The sequence below is a fragment of the Hyperolius riggenbachi genome, chromosome 10, assembly GCF_040937935.1.
Source record: "Hyperolius riggenbachi isolate aHypRig1 chromosome 10, aHypRig1.pri, whole genome shotgun sequence".
NCBI lineage: Eukaryota > Metazoa > Chordata > Amphibia > Anura > Hyperoliidae > Hyperolius > Hyperolius riggenbachi.
The window spans coordinates 138088046-138101502 of record NC_090655.1 but is presented as its reverse complement, the minus strand read 5'-3'; the positions used below and the strand labels follow the sequence as shown (position 1 = coordinate 138101502).

General features: G+C 40.5%; 1 protein-coding gene across 15 annotated transcripts in view; it reads left to right on the top strand.

The window, feature by feature from the left end:
* LOC137536207 (leukocyte tyrosine kinase receptor-like) overlaps positions 1-13457 on the top strand; it is a 522796-nt gene that overhangs the window by 249059 nt on the left and 260280 nt on the right. The window contains exon 8 of one of the 15 annotated variants that reach the window (XM_068258321.1): positions 885-936. The exons of the other annotated variants lie outside the window; for them this stretch is intronic. The gene's annotated coding sequence lies outside the window, so the exon portion shown is untranslated. Of the gene's footprint in view, positions 1-884; positions 937-13457 lie in introns of those variants that run through there. 15 annotated transcript variants of the gene reach the window in all.

The following is a 13457-nucleotide window of genomic DNA, read 5'->3' as shown; positions in this document are numbered from 1 at the left end:
TGTGGTGAAAGCAAGTTAAAAAAAAGACAAATAATTACATGTCGAAAATTAAGAGATGATATACAAGCTTTTGTTTTTCTGACACATTGTATTTAATGTAACAGTATTGCACATGATAAAAGGATACCATTATTAATTCTGTGTAGCTTGCTTGTATAAAATCTATCACTGTCTGTCCTTACAATAGACACATCTGGCCCAGTATACAGATATCAAATTCCCATACAAATCAGATTGTGTAGCAGCCAGTGAAGTCAGGAGAGAATGACACCATAAATCACATCTACAATCCACAATGCATGAGTGCACCATAAATTGTAGCATCCATTAAGGTTCCAAGAGCTCCATGTAAACAGGTCAGTGGACTGAGACCTCTGGGTTCTGTTCATCTTGACATGCGCTTATTTTTGGAAATTAAACTAAATTATAAAACTATAGCATTCCCTAACAATTTTTACCGGTTGAGGGTGAATTTCATAACTCCATTATGGTCATTACCATAACTGCAGAGTATTCTTATGGCCATAGATTTGTACATAAAATAAATCACAGCCATGAAAAGAATTTCTGAACAACACTAGAATAACAGTGATTTGTACATTAGACATTTAGACATTAGGCTCTCAACGTAAAGTACGGGTATTCCAGAGTGTACTAATGCTGGACTTGCGAGGTACTTAAACTTGTTGCAGTTAGTACATCGTAAATTTTAGGATTAATAAAATGCTAAATAACATTTAAAGAAAATGTGAAGTAAAATAAAAGTAATAAAAGTAAAGTAAAATAATGAAAAAGAAAACAAAAACTAAATATATCAGTAGAGTGAAGCCTCTGGATGCTACAAAAGCTTCTCCGATACTACTCAACACTCTTCTTCTTTGCAGCTGCTCTCCCCTCCGTGTACAAGTGTGTGCACGCTGCTTCTGTGTGAGTTCTGGTGTTAAAACACTGCACAAACGGCTTTGTGCTACTGCACAGCGGCCAGGTCTTGGAGAGGAGTGCAGCTCCGAGCAACACATGCGACAATATTGTTGAATATGTTTAGAATGAACCAGGGGCATAAGAAGATTAGGGAAGCCTCTGGACTGAGTTAAGTATCTAGTTTATTTTTCTGTGTGACTTCAGGTACGTTTTATTACAAACATGTACTGTATTCTTAACAAGTGTTTAACATTTAACAAACACAAGCGAATGTTTGCAAGGCATTCATGCAGCATGGTGGTGTAGTGGTTAACGCTCTCACCTTACAGCGATGGGTTCCCGGTTCAAATCCCAGCCAGGGCACTATCTGCATGGAGTTTGTATGTTCTCCTCGTGTCTGTGTGGGTTTCCTCTGGGCACTCCGAGGTCCTTCCGGAATATTCCTCCCGGTTTACATCCCAAAAACATACAAACAAGTTAATTAGCTTCCCCTAAATTGTCCCTAGTCTACGATACATACACTACACAATACATACGTAGACATATGACTATGGTAGGGATTAGATTGTGAGCTCCTCTGAAGAAGTGACAAGACATATTACTTCTGTACAGCGCTGCGGAAGATGTTGGTGCTATATAGGTACTAAATAATAATAATAATAATAGAGGAACACTCCTAACAATTATATAAGTATCAAGGGATGCTTAAGACCCGGTTTTCCACAACAGGATGAACTTAATAAACACTATCTTTCATGAAAGTGTACATGGTATATGGTGCTGAGAAATCCTGCTTTAGCTGATTATAACGTCATCGTTCACTTTGCCAGCCTGCACTTTCTTATTCCTTGTGAAGGGGCAGTGATAGTAATGGAGATATTACAGATCTCCTAAATCAGGTTAGACATGACACTTTTAAAGCAATGATAATTAAATCTTGTTTGCCCTATAGGTTTACACATGTATCAGATAATTTAATTTCTTATCATTTCTCCGTGAAGCCTCTTGTAAATCATAGATCTTTCAAGAAAACAGTGGAAATATGAAAAGCGGCATCAATAATTTAAAGGTGCACATTTCTGATTACGAAGTGAAGTCATCCATCTCCCAACTGCTATAATGTAACCAAGCTAAACGGCCTATATCCATATTTTCCGGGAAACCTGATAACTAAATGAACCTTAAAAGATTGGCTCACTCATGGGATTCTGGGAGTTGGGAGAGGTACAAGGTTATGATGTCTGAAAAATGCATTGCAATATTTCTCTTTAGGAAAAGATATAACTTAGCTTAGCTAATACAATATCTGGAAAAGTATATCGTCAGCCACTGCCAGGATTCCTATTTCATAATATCATAATTTTATGCCAGGAGGAAAAATACAGAATGAAAAATGAGAAATAAAACACGGCAAATATGCACAAATGTTCACACCATTGTCTGTGAAAGCTGATATCGACTTGCAGTTTACAGTGCAGTCTTGGTGTTTTGAAAATGACACTATGGACAATGGATTGAAACTGAGCCATGCAGCACTCTGACTTCTGGTCTATAAGGACATTCTTTATAACATATTCTAAATTAGCCATGCTCACCCAAGCATAAAAAGGTAATCTATCCCTGCTTTATGTAACCAACTTATTTAGATTTCACCTTCTAAATGCTGGATTGGGAAATGTTCTACCCAAGCAGGATTAAAGTATATGAGCAGCGCAAGTAATACAATGGTGAAGTAGAAAATACAAATAATAATAATCAATCATACCTGCTATGGTAAAATGGGACAGATCCACTAAACAATAGTAAAATGTATGTAGGCACACAATAGGCGTTACCCCAACTTGTGATGCATACATAAAATGCTTTACACTATCTGTGTAATGAGCATTATACAAGAAATACATGTGTTGTGTATGTAATGTGAACTGCACGATTTGAGCAATGCGGTAGGCATTTTACGTAAACTTTACATGCATTGGGTACTCGTGTGAATTTTACTGCTGTTTAGTGAAGCTGCCCAATTCTTTCTTCTTCTTTTTTCGCCATCTTAGATTTGGCACACTTTGCTTGCTTGACCTATACATCCTGCTGGGGCTTATTTCAGTTTGGCACAAAGGATCTCCATCCATTGTTCTATATTGGGAAGTATCAAATACTCCATCAGATATGCCGAGGTCATAGCTTCTGGTTGCTATTATCTTTAGTGGAGTGGCTATATGGCCACTTCTTCATTAAGGGGGTGACGAAATAGCAACATGAATCTTCATTCTATTAACCCCACCTTCTCCTGGCCATCAGGGATGGGAAAGCAAGAGTGATTTGCAAGGGGTAGGGGATCTGAGACTCTCATCTTTACATAGTTTCAACTGTTGAAACCCAAGTGGGTCGGTTAAAGAATGGTGAGGTATGATCAATGCTGCGGGCATTATGCCCTATATTTTGAAAGTGGCCCAATCAAATTTGAACTTGGGGAGCTGCAGCAGGGGGTTAACTCACCCTTGTCACCACCTCTGGCTGCTGTGCTCCCTGATGCTTTCCATATCACTCCAATACTTCCTCCTTCTGGCTTTGATGGAGGAAGTTTTGGCGTCACCCTTGGCAGCGACAAGGGTGAGTTAACCCCCCTTCCGCAGTCTACAAGTCTAAAGCCTCAAATTCATTCAGAATTCAGAATGTAAATTACGGTGCTCTTCCCTGATAAGTAATAATAGTAATAATGGTAGTCATATTTATGTTTTATGTATTTCATCCTGTAGTATATTGCAGTTTCTACAATATTATTTTGCACTTCTTTAATGAATGAGAAAACCCATGACACACATTGACATTTTGCAATAACAGCCCTTGAAATCCTCACAAACTGAAGGAGTTAATTTGAATAGATCTACACAATGATATAAAAGCCCAAAGTTTCCATGGCAATTAGCTGCTTAGTGGCTTGCCTTACATTTGTGGGAGATGATAAATTGCGCTTTGCCCTGTGTATTAGAATAGGAACATCTTGAGACCCCTTACGCAGACTATGATGAATGGGACTTTCGCAATATCAAGTAAATATTAAATGTAGGTGCAGTGAAGTGAGGGGATACATACGTAGAAATGGGACTCTCACAGGACTTTTATTGTGCTTTTGCATTGCACAAAAAAACCTACTACAATTGTTTCATACTGCATAATGTATTAGTAAATGTTCACATGAGAGCATGGCATGATTACTAAAATAACTGTTTGTAACACTTCCTGTAAGATCTGAATATTGCAAACAACAATACTGGCAGGTATCTATGTAACTGCTTCATTGCCACTAATATACTTCTTTTGGGTTATTTAGATATTCTATTATTAGTTAAAATGGAATTTTAGTCAAAATTTCCCTGGAATTTCCCTGGAATTAGTTGAATGTATTCAACCAAAACCATGTGGAGTTATTGGACCTTTCAAGGTGGACTCCCTCACCCAAAAGAGGGTGACTTAACAAATTGAAGGACCATAGTGACCATGTTTGGTTGCACAGTTAGGATTGACCCATTAGTAGAGGAGGCCCGAACAGTTCGCCCGCAGACAGTATCCAGCGAACTTCCACTTCCACTCCACGAACTGTGAACATATGGCGTGTTCGACCCATCCCCTATACATCATCATGGAGCCAAACTTTGACCCTTACCTAACAGTCAGCAGACACATGGCAGTCAATCAGCTAGCACCCTCTCCTGGACCACCACCTCCCCTTATCAAAAAGCAACTGCGGTGGCCATATTGGATCCATTCTCTGCTTGCTTCTGACTGTTAGTGAGAGCAAAGTCAAATTTGCTGCAGATAGGTAGGGAAAGCATTAGATAGGCCTGTGTTCTTATTCCTCACTTGCTGTGAAAGCATCCCAAACAGCCCTTTTGAGGGCTAGTGATGTGGCGGTAAACACCGCCTTGCTAGATTTATACAGGTGTTCCAAATTCCATGTGAATATCTGTTTCTATGCATGCATATAGAAACCCCGAATCAAATAGGCACGGAGACCATATATGTTGGATTCATAATTAACAATGCCTTCATTGGGGGATGCAGCCCTTCCTTTTATAGATTTCATGACCTAACAATTAATGTTTATTCATTTCGTTTATTCACACTGTCTCCTGTGTTTTTTTGTTTGTGTAACACTCCACAGCCTGCTGACACCCAGAGCTGTGTGCACACTACTGCTGTTGCTACATTAAGTTGCACGCACAGAACTACTCCAATGCATTATTATTTCACTGTATTCTGATAGTACTATTGTATCTCTCTGTGTGTGACACTCCACAGCCCACTAACACCCAGAGCTGTGCATAATGTGATTTCTTGCCTTTAGGGATTAAAACTCGACTTTGCGTCAGCTCCGTAATTTTTGGTGAGACTTTTGCCATCGATCCCCCTCCGGCATGCCCCTGACCAGGTGTTAGACCCCTTGAAACAAGTTTTCCATCACTTTTGTGGCCAGAAACAGTCCATTGAAGTCTATGGCGGTTTGCCCGTTTGCAAACATTTTTGGAAGTTTGCTGTTCAGGAATGGAAACTTCTATATTCTCGACATCTCTACCCATTAGCAGCTTCAGACTAAATTTTTCATTTTAAAGCTGCTGGTGCATTCTAGACCTCTGTCTGCATATCTCGTTTGGCTGCCTAATGCTGCATAAAGCCAGCTGTATGAAAGATATATATTCTGATTACAGAAGAGGGGAGAAAAGAGCAAAATAATTTTAATTTTTAACGTGACCCTTTTAGTATATCTTTGCATATGAATTCACTGGTAGTGGTACATCCTGAAAACGAAATGTTTAATAGAAGTTGATGTTTCATCTCCTAAAATCATTCTTCTGTCTGGTCCAACTGCATGAAAACTGCAATGAAAATAAACTACTTTAGTAGTGGAGTCTGCGGCTCAGTTCAGTGACCCAGCTGCATCCTATGTGATCACTTCTGACTTCTTCCTGTCACCTGACACGTATTGGATTTTCACTTGTTTAGATACAGAATGAAGCCTCATACACATGATTGTGCATTGAGTACAGCCTTGTCATCCCTCCCCTCCTCCCTATAGCAACATTACATTACATGTTGCTTGGCTGTGTAAAGTTATGCGCAGACCTGTAGCCCTAGGGATTGATTCCTGATCCTTGCAGGTACAGTTATAGTGCAAGTGTATGTGCTTCATCCCCTCAGCTATCTAATTCTCTCACTCATGCAAAGGAAGACAACATGGCCCATATGCAATTCACTTTTTGTCCTGAGTTTTCTCCTAGAAGATATTTTTTCATTTTCTACTTAGAATAACTTTTCAGCAATTTGCAACTGAAAAAGTATTAAAAAGTGGATGAAAAATTACAGTCAAAATTATTCTATTTGTTCGCATGCTGGAGGTTTAATAGGCATTTTAATGACGATTTTGAAAATATCACCTAGGAGAAAACTACGGAGAAAAAGTTAATTGCATATGGGCCCATGAGTCATCAGAAGGGAGAGGTTTAGGAGTAATCACATGGGTGACAGCAGGATCAGAGCACATGTTCATAAAGAGTAAAATGATCTACTACTGTACACTGTCCAGTTGTTCATCATGCAGCTAGGCAGGAGTTTCTATGCTCCTCACAGAGAACTGTTGCATTGGTTTCAAAGAAGCACAAGAAAAAGAATCTGAAAATAACTTAGCTAGGTCCAAACTGAAACATAAAGACAAGACTAGCCTTTAACTATGCATATGTCAAGTGTATGGTAGAGATGGCCCGAACCTCCGTTTTTCGGTTCGCGAACTTCCGCAAAAGTTCCGTTGGTGCAAACTTTTGAAAACCGCGATAGACTTCAATGGGAAGACGAACTTTGAAAACTAGAAACACTTATGCTGGCCAGAAAAGTGATGGAAAAGATGTTTCAAGGGGTCTAACCTCTTGAGTTTTTGCATGGATGAGTGGGATAGACGCCAAAAGTCCTGGAGAAAAATCTGGATTTGACGCAAAGCAGCGTTTTAAGGGCAGAAATCACACTGAATGCTAAATTGCAGGCCTAAAGTGCTTTAAAACATCTTGCATGTGTATACATTAATCAGGGAGTGTAATTAGAGTACTGCTTCACACTGACACACCAAACTCACTGTGTAACGTACCGCAAACAGATGTTTGTGTTGTGACGGCCGTGTTGGACTGGTGCGCACCATGACAAGAGTGCAGGTGTTGGTGGCTTTTCCAACCCATATGGTTGAGGTAGCTGAATGACAGAACAGTGACTGTCCAGCTAATCAAATTTGGTCTGTCCACAATGAAGCAAAGACCTTATTATCGTGGGTGTGCTGCCCCCCCCCCCCCCCAAGACACTCATATAGCCGGCGGTCATTTCTTCATTGTGATACGCAAGCCCCTTCACCGCGGCAAGGTAATGGTCACGAAGGGAAATTGGCACATGTACATGCCTTTTGTTTTGTTGTTGCAGCTGCAGTGCAGCCAGAAAAATTAGGCAGGCATGCACATGCAGCAGAAAAATTATTATAGCGGCCGCTGCTAGCAGTGGCCTTATAAAATTCAGGAATCCACCTGGAGTCCTGGACCCTGTTGGTGGTGGCGGAGAAGGCAGTTAACCGGCCTGCGGGCAGGGATGCTGTGTGGGGAGCGATTTAAGGTGCATACACACATCAGACTATAGTCTTTGGAAAATGAAAGATCACAGACCAATCCTACCACCCTTTATGTAGTATGGGAGCATTTCTACACAGTCTATTCTATGGAGCTGAACTCCCCATCAGAAAAAATCTTTGCAAAATGCTGCACACACAGATGCTGTACAGACACAAAAGATCAGTATCTGCAAAAGATCTGTTCCTGCCAAAGGAACACATACACACCTTGTTTAACTGACATTCATCTGCAGATCAGATAAACCAGGATGGATTTTCAGATCTGCAGATGAATGTCTGTTAAACAAGGTGTGTATGATGATCTGCAGATCTCATAGACTATGAATGCAATTTGCAGGAACGGATCTTTTGCAGGAACAGATCTTTTGTAGATACTGATCTTTTGTGTCTGTACAGCATCTTTGTGTGCAGCATCTTGCAAATATTTTTTTCTGATGGGGAGTTCAGCTCCATAGAAAAGACTATTATGCAGGAGAACAGAGGCGCCAAAAGGATAAAGGATTTGGCGCCTCTGTTCTCCTGCATAACATTGAGTCCACCCTGGGTGGAGGGTTGAACCCCCTTTTTCTCATCTACAGAGAGCGACTTCTTATTCCTGAGTGGGGTCAGGAAAATCTCCCCACCTGCCTTTACAGTGGTTGCCTAATGGTAACCCTGGTTTGTGAGTATTAATATTTACTCTATCTAGTAACCATTTACCAGTACATATTACACTATTGGGGCTCTTGGTGTTCCTTGTTTTTACCATAGAAAAGACTGTAAAGGTATGGCTCTCATACTACATCAAGGGTGGTAAGATTGGTCTGTAATCTTTAATTTTCCAAAGACTATAGTCTGATGTGTGTATGCACCTTTAGTCTTGGGGCAGGCAGTCACACGGCGTGCAGGCAGAGATGCTGTGTGTGGGGACTAACTTAAGGCTCATACACACATCAGACTATAGTCTTTGGAAAATGAAAGATCACAGACCAATCTTACCACCCTTCATGTAGTATGAGAACCATACCTTCACAGTCTTTTCTATGGAGCTGAACTCCCCATCAGAAAAATATCTTTGCAAGATGCTGCACACACAGACACAAAAGATCAGTATCTGCAAAAGATCTGTTCCTGCCAAAGATCCGTTCCTGCAAATTGCATTCATAGTCTATGAGATCTGCAGATCATCATACACACCTTGTTTAACTGACATTCATCTGCAGATCAGACAATCATCTGCAGATCTGAAAATCCATCCTGGTGGATCTGATCTGCAGATTAATGTCTGTTAAACAAGGTGTGTATGATGATCTGCAGATATCACAGACTATGAATGCATTTTGCAGGAATAGATCTTTTGCAGGAACAGATCTTTTGCAGATACTGATCTTTTGAATGTCTACAGCATCTTTGTGTGCAGCATCTTGCAAAGATTTCTGTCTGATGGGGAGTTCAGCTCCATAGAATAGACTGTGTAGGTATGGCTCTCATACTACAGGGAAGGGGGTAAAATTGGTCTGTGATCTTTCATTTTCCAAAGACTATGGTCTGATGTGTGTATGTGGCCTTGGTCTTTCCATGGCTTAATTTTCGGTGGCAGAGAGTACAGATGGCATTGCTCTCATCTGAGGCAGACACACAAAAAAATTTCCACACGGCTGAGCTCTGGGGTGATGGCACTTTGGTGATGGCGGCCGACTGAGTGTTAAGTGGGGTGCCAGAATCAAAGCAGGAGGAGGAAGATATGTCAAGCTTCCGTGCGGAAGCTGAGAAAGATGAGGTGTTCTGTGTTAAATAGTCAACTACGTCCTGACAATATTGGGGGTTGATGGCACGTGTCTTCTTCTGAACACTGTACTTTGGTCAAGGGCCACACGTGACCTCGAACAGACCAGCCAGGTGGCCTGCCTCTGGTTCTGCCTTTTGTTTTGTCCATATTGGGGGGGATGAAGTGAAAGGTATGTACTGACTTGACTAATACAATGTGCAGTCATACAGGTGCAGTTAACAGGTATGTACGGAGTGGTATATCACACTGCGTGCACTCACGTAGGTAGGTGGGTGCACTGAACACAACAGGTAGGTATATGCAGTAATGGGTATTACAAATGTGCACCTGTCACACACACACACACACACACACACACACACACACACACACACACACACACACACACGTACTGCCGTGAACAGGTGCAATGACTGGTGGTATTAACAATGCATGCACTCACGTAGGTAGGAAGGTAGGTAGGTGCACTGAACAGTGAACAGGTGCAGTGATTGGGATGGGATTACAAATCTGCAGCTGCCTGTCACACACACGGGTAGTCACTGAATGTGCTGGGCCTGACAGTGGCACAGTAGGAATTACACCAAAGGCCAGCTGCGACTGACTGACAGGGCTGTAAATAATGCAAGTGGGCCACACACACAAAAAAAGAAATAGATCACAAGAACAAGATTAGCTCTCAAAAGAGCTATTTAGTGGTGCTTTTTTAGCAATAAGAATCAGCAAGGAGCAAGCTAACAAGCCTACAAGAGCCTAACTAAGCTTTTCCTATGAGAGTCTGCAGCAGCTTTCCCTTCTCTAAGTACTGCAGACACACAAGTGAGTCCAATGCCTGGTGCTGCCTGCCTTTTATAAGGTGGGGAGTGGCTCCAGGAGGGAGTGTAGCCTGATTGGCTACAATGTGCCTGCTGACTGTGATGAAGATGGTCAAAGTTGACCCTAATGATGCACTATGGGGGCGAATCGAACTTATGGAAAAGTGAACCACGGAAGTTTGCCGGGAACCGTTCGCCAGCGACCCGTTCAGGCCATCTCTAGTGTATGGTAGATGATATTCCCATAAAAGGGCGACTGTTTCCCAGAAATGCAAGCTCATTTATGTATAAATCATGTATGGAGGTCAAGGCTGTTTTAAGACATAGACAAACCAGGCAGAGGCCTGGGGTGACTAGAGCAGGAGGGTGCACTACATATGTATGTATGTATATATATATATATATATATATATATATATATATATATATATATATATATGGCCTATCTATTGTTAGTCTCTGCACAATTCAATTTCTTTTTATTATCCATAGAGTTATCATATTTGCTTTTGTACACAAGTAATATTGCCTGTTTACAAATTCCAAGGTCCGACAGTACAGTTTATCTGCTATTAAAGCTGTCATTGCATTTTATTCATAGATTTTTTAATATATACAGTAAATACAGCAGCTATTTAGTGATTATTTATCACCTGTCTCTGCTTGTGAGCACAGTACAGTTCAGTTTCAGCAGGTGGCTGGCTGTAACTAATTGTAACACTGAGGAATATAAACAAAAGATAATGTTTTCTCCTCTCTGGATGCGGATCATAAGCTGGAGGAGCTTTCCACTGTGGAACAAAGTGCTGTGTCTTACTGTTTGAACGCTGTTCTGCTAAAAAATGTTTTTGTTCTGGTAGTAGTAGATTTAAGGCTGTAAATAATCTTTTAGAGCAAGAAGAAATGCTGAGTTTCAGACCACATTAATGTGACTAAGATTTTTGTAGTAATAAGCTTGGAGGGTGAGGGGGAGACAAAATTTGCTTGTGGCTCCAAAATAGCCACAAACGGTCAGTCCAGCATACATGTTAAGCTTTTTGTACGTAGCGTGCTGAAGAATATAGCTAAACAGTCGTAACAGTTTGTAATTAACCCTTAATTAGCTATTTAAACCACCCTGCCAATGCAAACATAGCAATGCATTATATTCTTGGCTTTTCAGGAATAAGAAGCACCTAATAACCCAAAGTAAAATCTCCTGGCAGGACACATACACTGGTAGAGTACATGAACTGCCCTCAGCAGTGGCGCTGCCACCTGTCTCTTCATCTAGCCAGCTGTCTATTTCTTCAGCAAAGTGCATTTGTCAGGTGTTCAGGGAAGAGGTCCAGATTCTGCAAGTCTGACATGAATCTGGAACCATCTTACAACCATGCTACACCGATTTAATCTAATTTAAAATGAATAAATGTATTGTCAATAATATTGTGTACCCTCATATAATTATATGAGGGTACACAATATTATTGACAATACATTTATTCATTTTAAATTAGATTAAATCGGTGTAGCAAAGCTGAACAAGATATGTTCTAGCTAGTAAAAAGAAGGAATGAGAAATAACTGTTTGTTGCAAATGATTCAAAGCCAATTTCCACAATGTCATAAAAAGTTTAAAAACTGTTTAAAGGACAACTGAAGTGAGAAGAATATGGAGGCTGCCCTATGTATTTCCTTCTAAGTAATACCAGTTGCCTGGCAGCCCTGCTGATCTATTTGGCTACACTAGAAACAAGCATGCAGCTAATCTGGTCAGATCTGACAATAATGTCAGAAACACCTGATCTGCACTGTGGTGTAGCAATAGGGGTTTCAGAGGTCTCGGCCGCATCAGGGCCCTTGGGCCAGAGGGCCCTCCCTCAAGCACGGTATTAGCTCTCTATTGGCCCTGTGCTGGTTATAATCAATTCTATAGATGCTTTGAATAGTAGTAATCATTAACAAACTGTTCCCCATCCACTACTTGCACTTCTGCCACTGTGGTTGTCCATGGCAGGTTTTGGTGCACCGTATCAATTAGGTATAGAGTGCTTGGGGGCCCCAATGTAAAACTCGCACTGGGGCTATTCGCTCCTTAGCTACGCCACTAGATCTGCATATGCTTGTTCAGAGTCTATGGCTACAAGTATTAGAGGCAGAGGATCAGCAGGATAGCAGGCAACTGGTATTGCATTAAGCAAACCTGAAGTGAAAATAAACTCAGGACATAATGAATTGTATGTGTAGTACAGCTAGGAAATAGAACATACGTAGCAAAGAAAATAGTGTAATGAAATTTTCCAGTGCAGAAAGAGTTAAAAATAAACTTCAGTTCTTATCTATGCAAAAGAGCTTCTCTGAGCTGTTGGACCCAGTTGGTCAAATAAAGTCATGTTTTCTGAAGCACTTAAACAGCCAAGAAACAGTGATAGACAGCTTTAGATAAGGTTTGCTGCAAGTTCAAAGGGTGATTTCTAATCTGGTAAAAGCAGCAGATTTCTGGCATCACTACAGGACAGTTACCTGACTCAAATGGTAACGGAACCAACTAGGGGGAATGCGTTACTGAATTTGATCATTTCAAATACGTGGTGCTCAAATACCCCTTTTTAAAATTCGAGTTTGGTCGAATTCGAATAGTAAATTATTCGAGGTCAGTCGAATATTCGAGTCGAATAATTTTTACTATTCGATTCGACCTCGGACTTCGAGCTCACTATTCGAGTCGGTATTCGAGCTCATTATTCGAGCTGACTATTCGAATTGGCCTTAAATAGCTTCCAACACTTGTTTTGAGGGTGAATGATGCAAGAAACATCTTTTTTTCCAAGTAACAACAGCAAGTGATTATGTGGGGATGTTCCTTTAAAAAAAAAAAGGTGAAAAGAGAAGTTGTGTCCAGAATTTTGTTCAGTACTGTATATACTTCTTCTTCTTCTTCTTCTTCTTCTTTATCTTCTATCTTCTTCTTCTTCTATATCTCCTTCTTCTATATCTTCTTCTTCTATATCTTCTTCTATATCTTCTTCTTCTTCTATATTGTCTTCTTCTTCTTCTTCTTCATCTTCTTCTTCTTCATCTTCTTCATCTTCTTCATCATCATCTTCTTCATCTTCTTCTTCTTCTTCATCTTCTTCATCTTCTTCATCTTCTTCTTCTTCATCTTCTTCATCTTCTTCATCTTCTTCTTCATCTTCTTCATCTTCTTCCTCTTCTTCCTCTTCTTCTTCTTCTTCTTCTTCTTCTTCTTCTTCTTCATCTTCTTCTTCTTCATCTTCTTCTTCTTCTCCTTCATCTTCTTCATCTTCTTCTGCAT